This window comes from Nerophis ophidion, linkage group LG23 (genome assembly GCF_033978795.1).
Source record: "Nerophis ophidion isolate RoL-2023_Sa linkage group LG23, RoL_Noph_v1.0, whole genome shotgun sequence".
NCBI lineage: Eukaryota > Metazoa > Chordata > Actinopteri > Syngnathiformes > Syngnathidae > Nerophis > Nerophis ophidion.
In genome coordinates this window covers 7,087,391-7,106,131 of record NC_084633.1, presented here as the reverse complement: position 1 = coordinate 7,106,131, position 18,741 = coordinate 7,087,391, and the positions used below count along the sequence as shown (strand labels likewise).

General features: G+C 36.4%; 1 long non-coding RNA gene across 1 annotated transcript; it reads right to left on the bottom strand.

The window, feature by feature from the left end:
- Positions 1 to 1,733: 1,733 nt before the first annotated feature.
- LOC133541401 (uncharacterized) lies at positions 1,734 to 18,388 on the bottom strand. The gene is made up of 4 exons (XR_009803866.1): positions 18,111 to 18,388; positions 11,907 to 11,949; positions 8,620 to 8,703; positions 1,734 to 1,774 (listed from the first exon to the last, which is right to left on the bottom strand). It is a non-coding gene; the product is annotated as an uncharacterized LOC133541401 (long non-coding RNA).
- Positions 18,389 to 18,741: the final 353 nt, after the last annotated feature.

Here is an 18,741-nt window from a genome sequence, read left to right as displayed (position 1 = left end):
AAATAAAAGCGCTACACTATACATCCGTATTAACTACGTTTAGGGTTTCTCCTTAATGTGCGGGCTTTATATTAGCCGCAACACCTAACAAAATAAAGTAATATAATGTATTGTAGCGTCCAGGAGGAAACAAAGTCTGACACTCTTTTTAGCTTTTATGGCCAATTTTATGATAACAACGGGCCCATTTCCATCAAGTATTTTCCTCCGTGCACACACATCTACCTCTGTACTTCACTCCCAGACACACATCACTTGTTCATTCTCGGTGTGTTCAAAGACAATGGCAAAAATGAACATCATAACATACACATTAACACCAGCCATACGCAGGGGGTTGTCTGGAGTAGAGGCAGCATGTCCGCGCTGTGGACGTACTTTAATATATTGGACATATCCCCGCGGACAGCGATCATCACAATTTAAGATGACACTGGTGGTTTTTAATGAGGAAAGCTCCCAGCAAAGCGAAAACAAGTGTGACGTCAGGCTCTAAACAGTCTCTAAACACGAGTACAGTCGCTAGTAACACCAGAAATGGATGCTAGATTTGTTGGTAGTCATTTTTACTACAGAAAAAGTGACTAAAGGGGTTTACTCCATCTCATTGGATGGGAAGCGTTGGTTTTCATCCAGGATGTCTCTGTACATTGCTGCATTTATCTTAGTCTAGTCAGGGAGGTGACATAGAACCCAATGGTCACTCTGTCAGAACTACAACAACTTCTGTGGAGAGAGGAAAACCTTCCAGAAGGACAACTATCAAAACCATCAATTGGGCCTTTATTGTACAGTGGCCAGATGGAAACAATTTCTTAGTAAAAAAAAATAAATACAAGTTTGCCAAAAAGCAACTGAAAGACTCTCAGAACATGAGAAACAAAATTATCTGGTCTGATGAGACAAAAATTTAACTCGTGAATGCCAGGTTTGGAGGAAACCAGGTACCGTTCATCTCCAGGCAAATATCATCTCTACAGTAAGTGAAGCGGCAGACACATCCTGGATGTGGCATCGTATTCGTATAGGAGGCTCAGGGTCCATGGTGTGGCGAGCAATATCATGTTTTAGAAGGAAAACATTCAATCTATCATCCGTTAAGGCATCTCCACATAGTTTGGAAATCTGTCTGTCAAACTCAAAACACAACCTTATCAAGAGGGCTGGTAAAATAATTGGCGGGCAGCCCCCTTGTTGCCTTGGAGAAATCTTCGACAATACCGTGAGGAAGCAGGGTCTTAAAATCACCCGTGACCCACAACACATACTTCATAGTGAAATTGTGCTGATGCCAAATGGTACAGAACAGCAAAATACACACTCAACAAGTATAGATTTTCCTTTGTCCCACTGGCAATCAAACCACTCAACAACACAAAACTACTGTAATAACCGGATGCAATAATAAGGAGTGCAATATTGGGATACTGCAATACAGGTAGAGTGTATGTGTGATCTCATCACTAACTAATATACCTGCGCACTGTTAACTGTCGTCACTGTATTGTCGGATGAACTGTATGTATGTATGGTAAACGCTGTGTCTTGATGTCCAAGACACATTTCTCCTCGGCGACAATAAAGGTATTTTTTATTATTATTATTATTAGTATTAAAAAATACTTCAGGCTGTAATTACTGCCAAAAATGCATCAATAAAGTATTGAGCAAATGCTGTGAATTCTTATGCACATGTTTTTTTTATTTTTAATACATTTGCAAAATTAAAAAAACACCATTCTAACATTGTCCTTGCGGGGCATTGTCTGTAGAACTGTTAGGAGAAAAATGTATTTATTAATTTTTCCAATAAGGCTGTAACAAAAATATGGCCAAATCTTACACAACAGTGGTTGTGAAATTTTTTTCACCGAGTACCACCTCAGAAAACACTTGCTTCTCCAATTACCACGATAATGAAAAACATTAAAATGCAGTAGCATAATATGCCTAAGTGTTCATTAAAAACAAGGCAGAAGTTTTATTTAACAAGTTTGGCCACTGTAACATTACACACAATGCACAAACATCAACATATGCAGTACATAGTTACAGACCTCTTTAGCGTACTACTAAATTGAGCCCGTGTACCACTAGTAGTACTCGTACCACAGTTTAAGAATCACTGTTATACATGGACAGCCACATCTTGCATCCAGAAGCTATGTTTAGCCAATCATCTATCAATATTGACAATCACTTCCTCTGTTTTTCTGTACTTAGTGTATGCAGACCCAATAATTTACCATATTGTCCTATATTGATGATGACATTAGCTCATAAGTAAAGAATCGTTCAAAGTACCTATCATATTGTAGTCCGTCTACTCATTTTCCTTTACCCATTAAACCCATAATATCAGTAACTCAGTTTTAGAGTTTTTTTTATTATGTGCGACTGTTAAAAAAAGTAATTGTTGGGCCAAAGAACCTTGCCAGCACTTTGATAAAGAATGGCGGATCTCCTCAAGATGTATTCCTCCCTCCTCCTTACAGTCATCATTAATAAGAGTTGTCAAATATGTTACATGTTTATATCAGTTTTATTTTCTTATTTATAGTACATTTATTTTGTTTTGTAAACCTATATTATCCCCAAAAAATTAATAATAATAATATTCCGAGTTCATACAGGGCTGCAAAAAATTTGTTATACGATAATACATGTATATTATCGTCCATCCATCCATCCATTTTCAACCGCTTATTCCCTTTCGGGGTTGCGGGGGGCGCTGGCTACAATCTCAGCTACAATCGGGCGGAAGGTATATTATCGTATTATGAAATAATCAGCACTTCCGCACATGGGTCACAATGGCACATGGGTCACAAACAGTAAACTAGCAAAATAAGTTGCGGCATCGACATTTAAAAAAAAAAGTTTTAAATATATCAAAGATCACTAAAGAAATATCAAAATAAAGAATTAGAATAGCAACCAAAGACCGCATAGAGAGAATTATTCGTGAATCCAGTCGATGATCCGGCTACTCAAAGAAAAAAAAAAAAGTTTAAAACATAATTATTATAAAATACAGTATATAACTAAAAAGAGCAAACAATTCTTCAGTTTAGCAACACAACTACAAATTAATTTGCCTATGTATTTTTCCGAGGCACATCCGGAACCAGTTGTTCTTGTCTCTAATTTATGGAAGTGCGTTTGTAACCATAAGAAGTCGAATCACAACAATGTAAAACCAGGACAACATTTTGTGTACGCTATAAGTGTGCATTTAAAATCGATAGTTGTGTTTCACAGGTTTTAACAGTGTTAAATATGCGCTGTATATGTTGTGCATGTGTCTACATGGGTTGTGTAACGAAAGTGTGTGCATGTGTGTTACGTCCGGGGTTGTGTTTGAGTGTACTTTATCCAGATGAAGTCAATGAGTAGTGACATTTGCACCCATGTGCACTGAGATGGAAAACACCATGCAGACCGACAAACACCTCAGGACCACAAGTGGATCCACTCAACGTCACCTGAAGCCTTTGAAACAAGTTCATGTTTTGGTAAACGACTCATTTAAATGTCCCCTATAATGCAAAATTGACTTTTTAATGATGCATTTTTAATGAACATGTGTCCCCAGAGCCTGTTCATTAGCACCGAATGTGAGAAAAATCGGTCAAAGTCCTCACTGGTTTGCTACATTTATGCACTGAAACGGTCACTTTTGAAGTTTTTCATGAAGGAAAAACCTCATTACTCGAAAAGAAGGCTACGCTACATATCTTAAAATATCTCCTGGAACTCTGAGGACAGTCAGCTACAGACGTGTAAGCTTTATGATGTTGTTGGTCTTCAGCGGATAGGTTCGAGAAGTAGACCTTCTAGACAACACTAGTCTGTGTGCAACATAAACACAAATAATGTATATTCTTACAAAATATACATCCACCTAACATGAAAATTGATTGGATTGATTTATATTATATGTTTGATATGAGATATCATGTTTAGGGTCTGTGAATGAACATGAATAGTATACATTAATATTATTTTACTTTATTATTTTATTACCAATATTTTCAAAGTTATTATAGGGACAAGCGGTAAAAAATGGATGGATGATATATTAAGTGTAGAAACACAGTGATGGATCTGTGTGGTCTTTACAAAATGATGACATAACTGTATTTTAGCTTGCATAGTTGACTCGTTTATGATTTAAAAAACAGGTGTTGATAAAAAAAAAAATAGTACTTGCCTAATGTGCCTTTTTACATCATAATCTTTCTGGTGCACAACTTTTAGTGCTAATAATAAAATGTGCATTTTTCCACATTTTTATTTCTACAAATTACGTACAGTATTGTTAAGAGTTTTAATGAATACCGGTATCGATAATTATTACCGACATTAGCATCGGATTTAAGAAAATCCTAACAGTATACATCCCGAGGATATGCTAGAACGTTTCTTAAGCTAACGCTACTTCTCTAAACTTATGTCTCCAAAGGGAAAATTCCGTAGATTCCAACGGATTCACTTTTCTACAAACTATAGCCGTTCGATCAGTGTGAAAATAAATCTCCTGAGCATAAGTGCGCAGCAGGTGGATCTTTGCCCGTTTGTGTTTGTCTGCTCGCCATATGTGCATGAGAGACACCATCTGTGAAAAAATGCATGCTCTACAAAACCGCACATATTCAATTGCAGTATATACCTTTTTATTAGTTATGTATGGCAGAATTTAATTGAGAAAACAAAACATTAAACTTAACACATATTAAAACAAAAATTGATTAAGCTTTATTAATTAGAGCTACATTGATTTATCGATTAATTTGATTATAGGAAAGCTTTGATTTATGTTCTGTAGCTTTGATTAATAGTTTAATGAGTGAAACTAATACAAATTGATAGAATACAGACTGCCTGGAGTGCGCAAAAACTTTAAATACATGGATGTAGTTTCTGCACGGCCGCTGCAATACAGCGAAAACATTAGAAAGGTGTTGTGTGGGCTTTTTAATATGTTTGCTTTAGACTTTTATTAATGCAAACATGTTCAAAGTACAATTTCAAAGTAAATAATGTGCATTTATTAGAAAAAAAGAATGAAGGCTGTAGCAAGCAAAAAAAAAATCTAAATTTTCCCTCAAGTGTGTTTTATCCGATTTCTCGATTAATCAAACACACCAATCGATAAATTCCTCGATTGCAGTATTATCTCAACTTACAGTCTTAACTGGTTCTGTAAAGGAGTTCTTAACTCAAACCACTTGTATCTCAAATCAACGTCGCCCACTGAAATAAAGTGAACGAGTCCCCCCCAAAAAAAGACAATTTTAAAATGGAAAATGCCTTTTAAAAAGAAAACTAACTTTTAGATATATTGTATGAAAAACAATACAATAGAATGTACTACTAATAAGTATAGTTGTTTTATGATGTAATGTAATAACATACAGCAACTACATTGGAGAGTGGACTTCTACAATATTTCCTTCCAGCTGCTTCTCCGTCGAACACACCATCAGCATCTTCTCCATAATTTCATAGATAAATGTCCGGCATTTAGATATTTTACCACTATTGGCTGGCGTTAGAATCATTCTGCTTCAGTTTGATATTGACTAACTGTGACTAGCAACTGATTCACCAAGTTTTTGATAATTTCCTTTTTTGCCTAAATTAATATCCTCAACCGTTTCTCAGCACTGTCCATCACACTTACTTTCTTTAAGAATGTCGATCTCTAATATAAGCTAATGGTAGCAAGTAAGGCCAGATGTTTTGGGAGAATCTCACTGTGGCATTTGCTACGCCAACTGAGGGCGGGGATGCTAACCCGTTGTGGCTTGTGCAGCCCTTTGAGACACTCGTGAGTTAGAGCTATATAAATAAACTTTGATTGATTGATTGATTGATTTCTGCTCTCAACTTAAAACAGATCAATTAGCCCGGGAGACAGCTGTAATTGCAAAACACTCTTAAGTTGAGGTATCGCTCACTTAAACTAATTAATAGCTGCAGCCTTTTTATTAATAGGTATTCAAATAATAATAATCATACATTTTATCGGGCTTTAATGCCAGCAATAAATAGATGACAAATAAGCAAAAAATAATAATTACATCAATCTTTTGCAAGATTATTCCCTAGTTTCAATCAATCGTCTTTTAAAAATGAAAAACGCTTCATTTTGTTGGATAACAAATGTGGTAGAATTTCTTGAATTTGTTAAGTCTGAAGGTGATGCCTGACAATGATAACAAATAATCGTGTTTTCTCACAGGAAATTTGCATAAAATCGTCGTTATATTGCATAACCAGTAGCAGAGAGACACCACACCGTTGAGTGAACTGATTGGAGTTATGCTATTATTGTATATTTAGTTAATTTACAATAAAAACAGTATAAATAAAGAATAATTCTGAAGAAACTACATCTGTTCACTCTCAGAACAAAATCCGAAAAATAATATATTGTATATGTGTGTCCCTAATGCTAAAGAACAGCTGCACAAGGTTGGTTGAAATTAGTTTTTAAGATAGTAGTCAAGATGGGGAAAAAATGGTGAACTTGATGACCTTTCGGAACATTCGGTATATTTGATTGATGTGACATTCTGGGAACGACAGTTTTTCACTTTGATAGAAGCTCAGCTCGATGAACAGCGACCCAGGGAGGGAGTACTTTTAATGCCTCATAACGTCCAGCAATGGTGCCTTGGTATAAATCACAAATGGGATATTTAATAGTCACCACATTGCCACCTGCAGACTGCCAGGATTCATACTCAAAGGATAGTAGTACAGTTAACCCAACACAAGATAATGCAGAGTAGAAAATAGTGTATTATTATATCCAAACATAAATAAAAAAACATCATATGGAACCAAAACACTGAAAATATACAAACATACATGACAACTTGTATTTTATTAGTACGTAAAAAAACAAAGTCTGCTGAAGTATGCAGTAAGATAGAGTGTCATTTATCATTCTAATAATTTGTCAACATTATTAAGGACAAGTGGTAGAAAATTCATTATTAATCTACTTGTTCATTTACTGTTAATATCTGCTTACCTTCTCTTAACATGTTCTATCTACACTTCTGTTAAAATGTAATAATCACTTATTCTTCTGATCTGATACCAAGTAGTTCCAGGAACATACATTGGTCATATTCAAAGTCCTCATGTGTTCAGGGATATATTTCCAGAGTTTATAAACATAATATACATTATAAAAAAACAAAAGAAGATGTTGTGATGCCAAAAAATATTGATGTAATCATAGTACTATTGACTTAATAAGTGCCTGTGCTTGTTTAGCTATTCTTCGTCCTGCAGGGACGATACTTACTTTATTTGTCGCCAGGGAGGCGAGGATTAGTGATTTAGAAGTAGCTAAAACACTACCGACGGCGGATGGACGTTAGCCGCGAGCGAGCAAGCCGTGTCTTAAAGCACCTCTTCCTGAGGGCATTTCAGTGTTACAACTTCACTTATATAATTAGTTTTTAAGCCAAAATGCGTCTGTTCTCCGTTTTCTGTCTACACGCTGTGTCTGCTTGTAAGTACTCTGTGATTGTGTGCCGCCGAACATGCTTCTCTGCTCATAAATCCAACAATGTCACAACGTGAATTCAATGCGGGCGCGGGGGGGTGCGGACTGGATTTTTTCGAGACGGTATCGTACCGAAAAGGATTCATTATTATAGTGTAGTAATATAGCATATATGTATATATGTGTGTATGTATGTATGTATATATATATATATATATGTGTATATATATATATATATATATATATATATATATATATATATATATATATATATATATATATATATATATATATATATAATCAGAATGTCTTCAAAGTGTGCAGCAGTTATTTGTGCTAAAATAGGGACTTTTGTGTCGAGGCTAGTACCTATTATTCATGTTTACATAGCTCTTTTTGGGGAACTCTGCTTCACAATACAGACTTTGGGGTTTTTAAACTGTGTTGAAAAAACAATTAAGGTAGTATATACAGGTTCCACGGTATTTGTGTGTATTTATGATTGCATGCTGAATCTAAAAGAAGGAAGTGCAGCATGAAAAGAATGGGGATATCTGCTCAGATATGTCACTTGGTGGTTGTTTGTGCACCAATCCCCCCATTCTCCATATGAGTTCTGTACCTACTGTAAATCTTGTGTTGGTCAACCTTTCCAAATTGTTTTTTACCTCCAAACCTTGTCAATGCCTCTTTTTTAAATTTTGGCAATAATTGTATTGCTGCCCCCTTTTGTTTGATTAATTGAAACTTTTATTAGTAGATTGCACAGTACAGTACATCTTCCGTACAATTGACCACTAAATGTTAATACCCGAATAAGTTAATTCATGGTAGACATGAGTAATGCACATGTACGAGTAAAACTACTTTTTTCACACACTTTGCATTCAATTTGCAAAGGACAGTAGTGATGACAAGATACCAGTGATTTGTTGGAGAAAGACATATTTAAAATCCAAGTTTTGGATTAAATTATAGTGTCTAACTACACTTTTTAATATTATTAAAACAGCATGTGAGTGACAAACAATATGGCCCCTATTTAAAAACATGCAAAGGCCACCGTCCTTTATTTGTTTGTATGTGCTTACCTTTGACTTGTCTTGTATGTGCGACAGGACAAAGAGTCATCACCAATTTGGAAGTGTTGGCTTCACTTTCACTTCCTGGGCTCCCTGTGGATACACAACATATGCTCATTTGCTAAAAAAGGACAGTTTCTTTTCTTGTACAGTAAGTTGAGCAATGACAACCCTGAATAAAAAAACACGCCTCCTTTTCAAGACCTGTTATTGTAAAAGTGTGTTTTAGGACAAAAAAAAATTTGAATAATTAATTAATGTATCCTTCAGGAGGCTTACGTATGGAAGGCCCAGAATTTGGGACCACTGTACCTCACACACACATGCACAATAACACGCACACGCTCTCACACAGCCGCAGAGACTGCAGTGGGGGAGAGACGTTTGCCCAGTGTGGGCCGACAGTACATGCTCAGCAGAGCGCCTAATTGCACTGATAAATTTGAGATGGGGAAACAAAGGCTCCCAGGAAGCGGAAACCTCACTTGAACCTGCAGACGGAGGAGGGTGTTTAATGGGCGAACCTTACAAGCGCCTCAACTGCTGCACACACAAACACTAAAAGTAGTTCACAAGGCTCAAAATGAACAACACTTTCTACATTTTGCAGCCACAGTAGGAACACACCTCACAGTCTTCATCTTTAATGTGTGAACCAATTTGGAGCTTTAAATAGTCCTCCCAACGCAAACTGAAAATGCATGTAACACAATGGTGAACTTATAACACACGTTTATACCTGATCCCTCCACAATATACAAAGCGGCTTCTATAAGTCACTAATCTGCGTTGGCTCTAACTGGGGATGTAGCGATAAACTATCATAATCATAACCGCAGTAAAACTCTTAACGGTTAGTGGTATTACCCTTTTAAAATCAAAACGGATGGAAAAAACGTGATTGATAACTGCACTTTGATAAACTCACAGACTGACCGGCGCTATTGTAAATGCAAACATGAAAACAAGAGACATTAATGTCTTCACACATTAATAAACGACACATCTCAATCTAAACTTATATAAAAATTACTGTTTGAACAATTGTGCACGTTGAACCAACATAAGGGCAGTCTTTGCACAGAAGGAGCGATCCAAGAAACACTCGACAAGGTGATTTTACGGTGCGTTCAAGGACTGCTTAAAAATGTAGTACAACCAAAAATAAATAATTATAGATTTTATTTGAAATACACTTTTCATTTAAATGAATCTAAATATTTAAAACAATAACGGTTTAGCCAATTAAACAGATACAATACTCAGACTAAAACAGTATTAGTGAAGCATAACAAACATAAAACATGCCAAACAGTGGGGTTTCTGACAGTGTGTCAATCTATTTTAGTTATTTAAAAAAAAAAAAAGATTTCAGTGTATATAAGTACTTTGTCAGCACATTTAACATTATTGCAATTTCCGTTGATAATAACGGTGCACATTTTGTTCACAATAACCATGATATAAAATGTTCATAGTGCTACATCCCTTACACTAACATTTGGCCATCAATCCAGCAGCATTGAGAGCGACTCAAACAAACTGCCTCAAGGTTATGGATCTCAAACTCGCAGCGAGACGATACTTTGTGGCCCCCAACTTAATATGAAAGTTTTGGGATTTTGTTTCGCAATATTATGCAAAAGGAACTTTTCTTACCGTCTGGTACCTGCGGATCTGTATTTGGGATCTGCGTAAATCCTGAAAAATTGCACGCGTCCGTGCCGACGCCGTAGTCGATAAACTTCTTTTTCTCTATCTTCTTGTTATGGGACATTCTTCCTCCGCTGTTGCCGTTTCTGATATAAAGTAGCGTAAAGTTCTTACTCATACCTGTCAGTAAACTCGCCATGAAAGCGCTAAAACATACCGGCATAGTGAGTTTACATTATTCACCCAAGGAACTTTAGTTATTAGTTCCCGTCAGACAGTGTTGTTGTTTCCGGATGAGGAGATGCTGCTCCGTTATTGATTTAAATAAAGTCTGAATGTCATTGAAACAGTTATCTCCATGTTTTGACATTTCTTCCTCTGCCGCCCTTGCACGCTACACCGTTACAACAAAGATGACGGGGAGAAGATGGTGTCGAAGGTGAGCCATGTAAATAAGACCGCCCACAAAACGGCGCATCCTGAAGTGACTATCAGAAAGCGGCTTTAAGATGATCTGTAAAACATAATCCATGCAACATTTTGACCAAAGAACCACCATTACATGTTATGTAGACTGCAAGGAATTGTTTTCAATTTAAAAAAAAAAAACATGACTCCTTTAATGCGCCCTTTAATCTGGTGCGACTAATATATGAAAAAAAAGATAGAAAAATAGACCATTTATCGGCAGTGCTCTTTATAATCCGGTGCGCCCTATGGTCGAAAAAATACAGTAAAATTATTAATCCTAAAAATAAAATATATCATATATAAATATTAGTCCATAATTTGTTAATTTTTTTTCATCTTAGTTTGTGTTTTAAAAAAATAAAGACATTTGAGCAGATTGGAATTTTTCTAACAAAGCATTTCTTGTGGAATACCTGATGCGGCCCCCAGGTAAATTGAATTGGAGACCCCTGCTCGTAATGTTAAAATGTTTGATGCCAATACAGCAATTGACTTTGGATTTTACTGTATAATAAAAGAAGATATAGCAAAAGTTATCATAATTAACTAATTTTTAATAATTATATTTATTAACACACAAAAGTACCCAAAATTGGTACCAATGAGTACTGGTATTGATTCCCAGGTAAATAAATAAATGATAAATGGGTTGCACTTGTATAGCGCTTTTCTACCTTCAAGGTACTCAAAGCGCTTTGACACTACTTCCACATTTACCCATTCACACACACATTCACACACTGATGGAGAGAGCTGCCATGCAAGGCGCTAACCAGCACCCATCAGGAGCAAGGGTGAAGTGTCTTGCTCAAGACACAACGGACGTGACGAGGTTGGTACTAGGTGGGGATTGAACCAGGGACCCTCGGGTTGCGCACGGCCACTCTCCCACTGCGCCACGCTGTACCGGGAATAAATACCCATCTCTAATGCCAGGGAGGTCATGTTGCAAGAAAATAATCCACATTTTTGCTTTTTCCCACATATAACCATGTTTTGTTATTGGTAATCTGGTACAATTTTGTGATTTAGAAATTCATGAGTGCCTTGATGTGTCATCCTTGTATCATGTATAATGTGTTTCTTTTAGCGATTCAGTTGCAGCCAAAACTTTTTGACGCTCAGCTCAAATACACGGACTTGCGACCACACACAAACCATTACATCCTTACCTCCTCTGTTTGGACCAACGACGGATGATCACAGGGCAGTTCACTAAAAGCAACAGAAAATACATTTTGTATACATGCTCAGCCTCAGGATGTCACAGCAATTTATCTTATATCAATGAACCGCAGCTCCCCAGTGCTGGCAGCACTCACATAGGCCGGGAATGCTACCACCACCATGCTTGACGGTTATTATCCTATTGTGGAGTCATTTTCAGTACATCTATACTGCTATACAGCTGTACACTGACTAATTTATATTATATCCACATTTTGTTTCTATAGTAATATCAGTTGACAAGAAAATGTTGAGATGCGGTATTCACATCATGTTAAAACCATACATGGGTAGTTACGTGTTACATTTACTAACTAGCTATTTAAATAAGTTTTTTACAAAATATTTACCCTAAATTCCAGACTATAAACCGCTACTTTTTTCCAACACTTTGAACCCTGCAGCTTACAAGACTGTGGAGCTAATTTATAGAGTTTTATTCGCTGACGGCAAGGCCATTATTAATTTTTTTATTTAAAAAAAAAACAAGAAAAGGCACTGAGAAGGTGTGTTATTGTTTGTGCTTTGGCGCCATCTTTTGGACAAGTTCACTCCCTACAGGTGCTACAGTGTCCTTTCATTGAGTGCATTCAACTGAAAGTAAAGTGCCGTTCAGTCTTTGAGCCGTCCATTCTCGTATGGATACTTCATCACTCCAAGCAACGCTTGTAAGATTTACAATACAACTAAAACTGTTTATACTTACAACCGTCCCATGTGGGATGTCTGGAGGAAGGTTTTCATGCATATTTGTACGTGCTATTGTTATGTAATGACGATAGTGTCGTTAGCATTAGCTGATATGTTAACACGTTTGCAAGTGTCTTTGTTAGTTTTATTAACTTACAATTGGCATTATTTTTGTATTGTTTCAGTTTTTACAAATTCCTCAGTAAAATCATCAATATGTTAATTAGTCTGTTTACCTGATTGGAGAGCTAACTTCCGCAGCTAAGGGATCCTTTATGACTTCTGTTTTGTTTGATCAGCCGTTTTCCTACCGTGTCACAGACACCGTTTTGAAGCAGTAAAGGCATGTAAATAAACATGGACAGAATATTTCCGTGTAAATAACTAATTTCACAACACATATACCTGCGGCTTATATATACGGTGCAGCTAATATATATACAAAAAATGTTACCCCCTAAAAATTAATGGGTATAGTTTGGAAAATACGGTACTTTTACTCAACTAATGTTTTGGTTGAATACTTTTACTTGTGTCATATTACTCATACTCGAGTATGTTTATTCGCTACTCTACCTATCTCTGACTAAGCAACATTAATTTTAATAGCAAATATGTGTTTACAACTTTGTGAAAGGGATTCAGGTCTAAAAACATCCCATTAATTGCATGCATACAAAAGTGCTGCCTTTGTTTCTTTGCACACTGATTTGGAAAACCAACTTTATTTGTATGTACTTTTTTAGTCCCACAATAGAGAAAAGTTTATTGCAAATGCAGCACTTGCAAATGTAGATGATTTATGTCTTCTTATGTTGTGTTCTACAAGCAGTTGTGTGAGCTTTTCTTCTGCTTTGCTAATTTGAGTTGGGTAAACAAAGCATTTAAAGTGGAAGAATATGCAATTACGTGATGTAATGTCTGTTGACGTCTCAGTTGTTAAACACAATTAGTCCCTAAGGACATCATTTGAAGTGGACAAAAGTGAAAGTGATGAAAAAGAGTGACTACCTGCAATGATGCTAATTTAACATTGAACAGTGTTGCTCACCTACACTACTCGAGATTCATATCAGATCGCCATTTAAGGAAAATGTATAGACCCATACAAAACGGCTTTTTTTTGTGATTGTTGTGGCCTAAAATGCCTGAATTCACATGCATTGCGGCAACACTTGCAAGGCTGAAGCTCTATTTATTTTTAATAACATTGAATCAACTTGGGGGTTCATGAATTTTGTAACTGTTTGCCCCTAACCTAAACTTAAAAGAAAACAGGGTTTCAACACAAATTGGAATATTCAAATCCTGTATTGATGTTTTACTTGTTGTATACCCCAGAGACCTAAAAGTAGATGGCAGTAAAAGCACAGACCCAGAGCCCTAGCCCCTTTACTATGATAAGGGTACAGTGGAACATTTCCCCTAAATAATTTTAATTGTGGTAAATTGGTTATTTTGCACTTATAAAAAGATATTGAACAATTGATTTCCTATAAATTAGTTTTAATGCAAAGCATGCATCAAATTAAATTAAATAATCTAAACAAATTGAACAAAAAAAATACAATAATTTGAATTAATTAAATGAATCCAATTAAATTACCTAAAAAAGATTTGATTAAGAAGTAAAACATTGTTTTACATGAAAAAAATAATTTTGTAGTGGGGGCTTAAAATACAATTCTGCTTGTTATTGTTTTATTCTTATCTGTTTTGGGTTTTTTTCTTGTTGCTGGTGTTTGATGGGCTAAAAAAAAATTGCAATACAGAATAAATATGTAGAAAAAGTTCTGCTAAGGACCCCAATTTAGCCAGAGACGTCCCTGCACGCACTTACCTACTGCCAAGTTTTTTTAATGATAGTTTTGTAATTTAGAAAAAACAAATAGGCCTGACCACAGCGTAACAAGGTACTATAGGTACTAGGGTTGTAAGGTATACCGGTATTAGTATAGTATCGCAATAATAATGAATCATATTCGGTACGATACCGCCTCTGGAAAATACCGGTCCCGCACCCACGTTGTCTTCACGTTGTGGCATTTCTGGTTTTACGATCAGAGGCTCATGATCGGTAGCGCACACACAAGGAGTACTTACAAGCAGACACAGTGTGTAGACAAAAAGGGAGAACGGACGCATTTTGTCTAAAAAACTGACGATGAATTTGAAATTATAACACTGAAGAGGTGCTTCAAGACACGCCTAGACAGCTAGCGGGTCACGTCCATCCGCCTTCGGCAGGGTTTTAGGTACTTCTAAATCACTAATCTTCGCCTCTATTGCGACAATTAAAGTAAGTTTCTTACAAGTATCATCCCTGCAGGACGAGGAATAGCTAAACATGCTTCACTACACACAGTAGCTCACCAACGTCACAATGATTTGATTAACATTGAAAAACTTATTCGGGTGTTACCATTTAGTGGTCAATTGTACGGAATATGTACTGTACTGTGCAATCTACTCATAAAAGTTTCCATCAATCAATGCAATCAAGACAAACACCATTGGTGGATCTACACCTGACATCCACTTTCATGATCCCAAGTAGAACAGCGTATCTCGTCGATACTACTATGATTACGTCAATATTTTTTGGCATCACAACATCGTTTTTTTTGTTTGTTTTTTTAAATTCATATTATGTTTATACACTCAGGAAATGACGACTTTGAATATGACCAATGTATGATCTACTTCAGGGGTGCCCACACTTTTTCTGCAGGCGAGCTACTTTTCCATTGACCAAATCGAGGGGATCTACCTCATTCATATATATCATTTATATTTATTTATTTATGAAAGAGACGTTTTTGTTAACAAGTTAAATGTGTTTAATGATAATACAAGCATGTGTAACACATACAGATAGATGTCTTTCTTTCATGAAGACAAGAATATAAGTTGGTGTATCACCTGATTCTGATGACTTGCATTAATTGGAATCAGACCGTAATGATAACGTACACATTTTTGAAAGGAGGAGAAAAAAAGTCGTCCTTTCTGTCCAATACCACATGAAAGTGGTTGGTTTTTGGCATCTTATTTATCCAGCTTCCAAACACTTTACAAGAAAAACATTGGCGGCAAATTCCGTAGCTTGCTCGCTTGTGCACGCCAGCTTTCCGAGACTTTTATTTTGTTAGCGCAGGCAGCATGAAGCAGCGCTTTTATTATGAAGATAGGAACTGTGCAGTCGGCCTTTAGAGTTTTGACGGAAGGTATGACCGACAGTCTGTTGAAATAAAAAGTGTTTCTCATCGTCCTATCGGTCATTTTTTCTTGGTAATGATCTCCTAGCAGCCAGCTTCATCTCACAAGACCCTCCGGTGCCGTGAATGTCAATCAAGTGACGTCTTGGTGAAGATTGATGATCGCTAATTTTTAGGTCTATTTTTTTAAAAGCCTGGCTGGCGATCGACTGACACACCCTCCGCGATCGACGTAATGGGCACCCCTGATCTACTTGGTATCGGATTGATACCCAAATTTGTGGTATCATCCAAACAACAGAAGAATAAATGATTATTACATTTTAAACAGAAGTGTTGATAGAACTTGTTAAAAGAGAAAATAAGCAGATAATAAAAGTAAATGAACAATTGGATTAATAATTTATTTTCTAGCAGTTGTCCTTAATAATTCTGACAAAATAACAGAATGATAAATGGCACAATACGTTACTGCATATGTCAGCAGACTAAATTAGGGGTCTTTGTTTGCTTATTTCCTAATAAAAGACAAGTTGGTTTGTATGTTCAGTGTTTTATTTAAAGGCCTACTGAAACCCACTACTACCCACCACGCAGTCTGATAGTTTATATATCAATGATGAAATATTAACATTGCAACACATGCCAATGCGGCCTTTTTAGTTTACTAAATTGCAATTTTAAATTTCCCGGGGTGTAATGATGACGTGTACGCAAGGCGTCACGGGTTTTTAGGAAGTATGAGCGCTGCACACACACACACACACACACGCACACGCACGCACGCACACGCACACACACACACACACACACACACACACACACACACACACACACACACACACACACACAGCTAAATGTCGTCTGCTTTAACGGCATAATTATACAGTATTTTGGAGACCTGTGTTGCTGAATCTTTTGCAATTAGTTCAATTAATATTGGAGAAGTCAAAGTAGCAAGATGGAGTTGGGAAGCTTCAGCTTTTAGCCACACAAACACACGGTGATTCCTTGTTTAAAATTCCTGGAGGTGAAAATTTACTATGGATCAGAGCGCCGTCAAGCGAACATGAAACACGACGGAATGTCAACCAGCAGGTTTCGGTGAGAAAATTGTGGTTAAAAAGTCGCTTCTCCCCTGACTCCCCTGAGACACTGCGCGTCAACACACCCATGGACGTACACCTCCGACTATCAGGTACTATTTAATTCACTAAAACACTAGCAACACAATAGAAAGATAAGAGATTTCCCAGAACTATCCTAGTAAATGTGTCTAAAAACATCGGAATCCGTCCCAATGCAATCGTGTTTTTTTTTTTTCTAGTCCGTCGCTATCAATATCCTCAAACACAAATCTTTTATCCTCGCTCAAATTAATGGGGAAATTGTCGTTTTCTCGGTCAGGAATAGCACTTTTTGTTGGAGGCTCCCATTAAATATGTGAATATGTGAGAAGCCCCCACACTTGCGAATTCATCGTCCGCGACTTCCGGTAGAGGCAGGGCTTTTCTCTTAGCACCGAAAGTTGCGAACTTTATCGTGGATGTTCTCTACTAAATCCTTTCAGCAAATATATGGCAATATCGCGAAATGATCAAGTATGACGCATACAATGGACCTGCTATTCCCGTTTAAATAAGAAAATCTCATTTCAGTAGGCCTTTAATAAGTCTGGCAAAATAACAGAATGATAAATGGCACAATATGTTACTGCATATGTCAGCAGACTAAATTGGGAGCCTTTTGTTTGCTTATTTCCTAATAAAAGACAAGATGTCTTGTATGTTCACTATTTTATTTAAGGGCAAAATTGCAATAACAAACATATGTTTAATGTACCTTAAGATTTTTTGCTAAAATAAAGCCAATAATGCATTTTTTGTGGACCCCTTTATTTAGAAAAGTACCTATTATTTTGGTATCGGCACCAAAATATTGGTATCGGTACCAAAATATTAGTATCGGGACAACACTAGTAGGTACTATCAAGTATACTTTGTGTGACTCCCTGCAATGTGATGCTAATTTAACATTGAACAGTGTTGCTCACCTTTAAGTCTCGTATAAGGACTATATATTAATTAGTGTTTATAAATATCTTGCTAAACATTTACCTGCACTAATTAAAATAGTGCTAAGTAGGCTAGCACTGTTAATTTTTAAGCCTGCTTGTTATTTCACAATGAACATTAGCCAACAGGTTCATTTCTACCACAGACTGAATGATAGACGACTCACCTTTCTTGGAGAAAAACGGGGTTACGTTGTTGCTCTTTTTTACTTCGCCTCCTTCCTTTTTCCGTTTATTTTGTGAAAAATTAGGTTTTATTTTTTAAAGTATTGAGCAACGTCGTGCTTGTCTTCTTCTTCTTTTGCTTAACTGGCGGGTTGCAGCCATGACCTGAAAAGTGTATACTGCCACCTACTGCGTCAGAGGATGCAACATGAACTTGTCATGACTAACTTTATTTATATATAGTTTGCATGTTTATGTATAAAACTTTGATGTAAGAGATAATTTACAGTTGTGGTCAAAAGTTTACATACACTTATAAAGAACATAATGAGGCTGTCTTGAGTTTCCAATAATTTCTACAACTCAAATTTTTTTGTGATAGAGTAATAGTAGGACATATTTATTGGTCACAAAAAATATTCATGAAGTTTGGTTCTTTTATTAATTTATTATGGGTCTACTGTCAATGTGTCCAAATCTGCTGGGTCAAATTTTTTTGTGATAGAGTGATTGGAGCACATACTTGTTGGTCACAAAACGTCCTCCAAATATATTGCTGAGTATTGTGGCCATCCATCCATCCATTTTCTACTGCTTGTCCCTTTTGGGGTTGCTGGTGCCTATCTCAGCTGC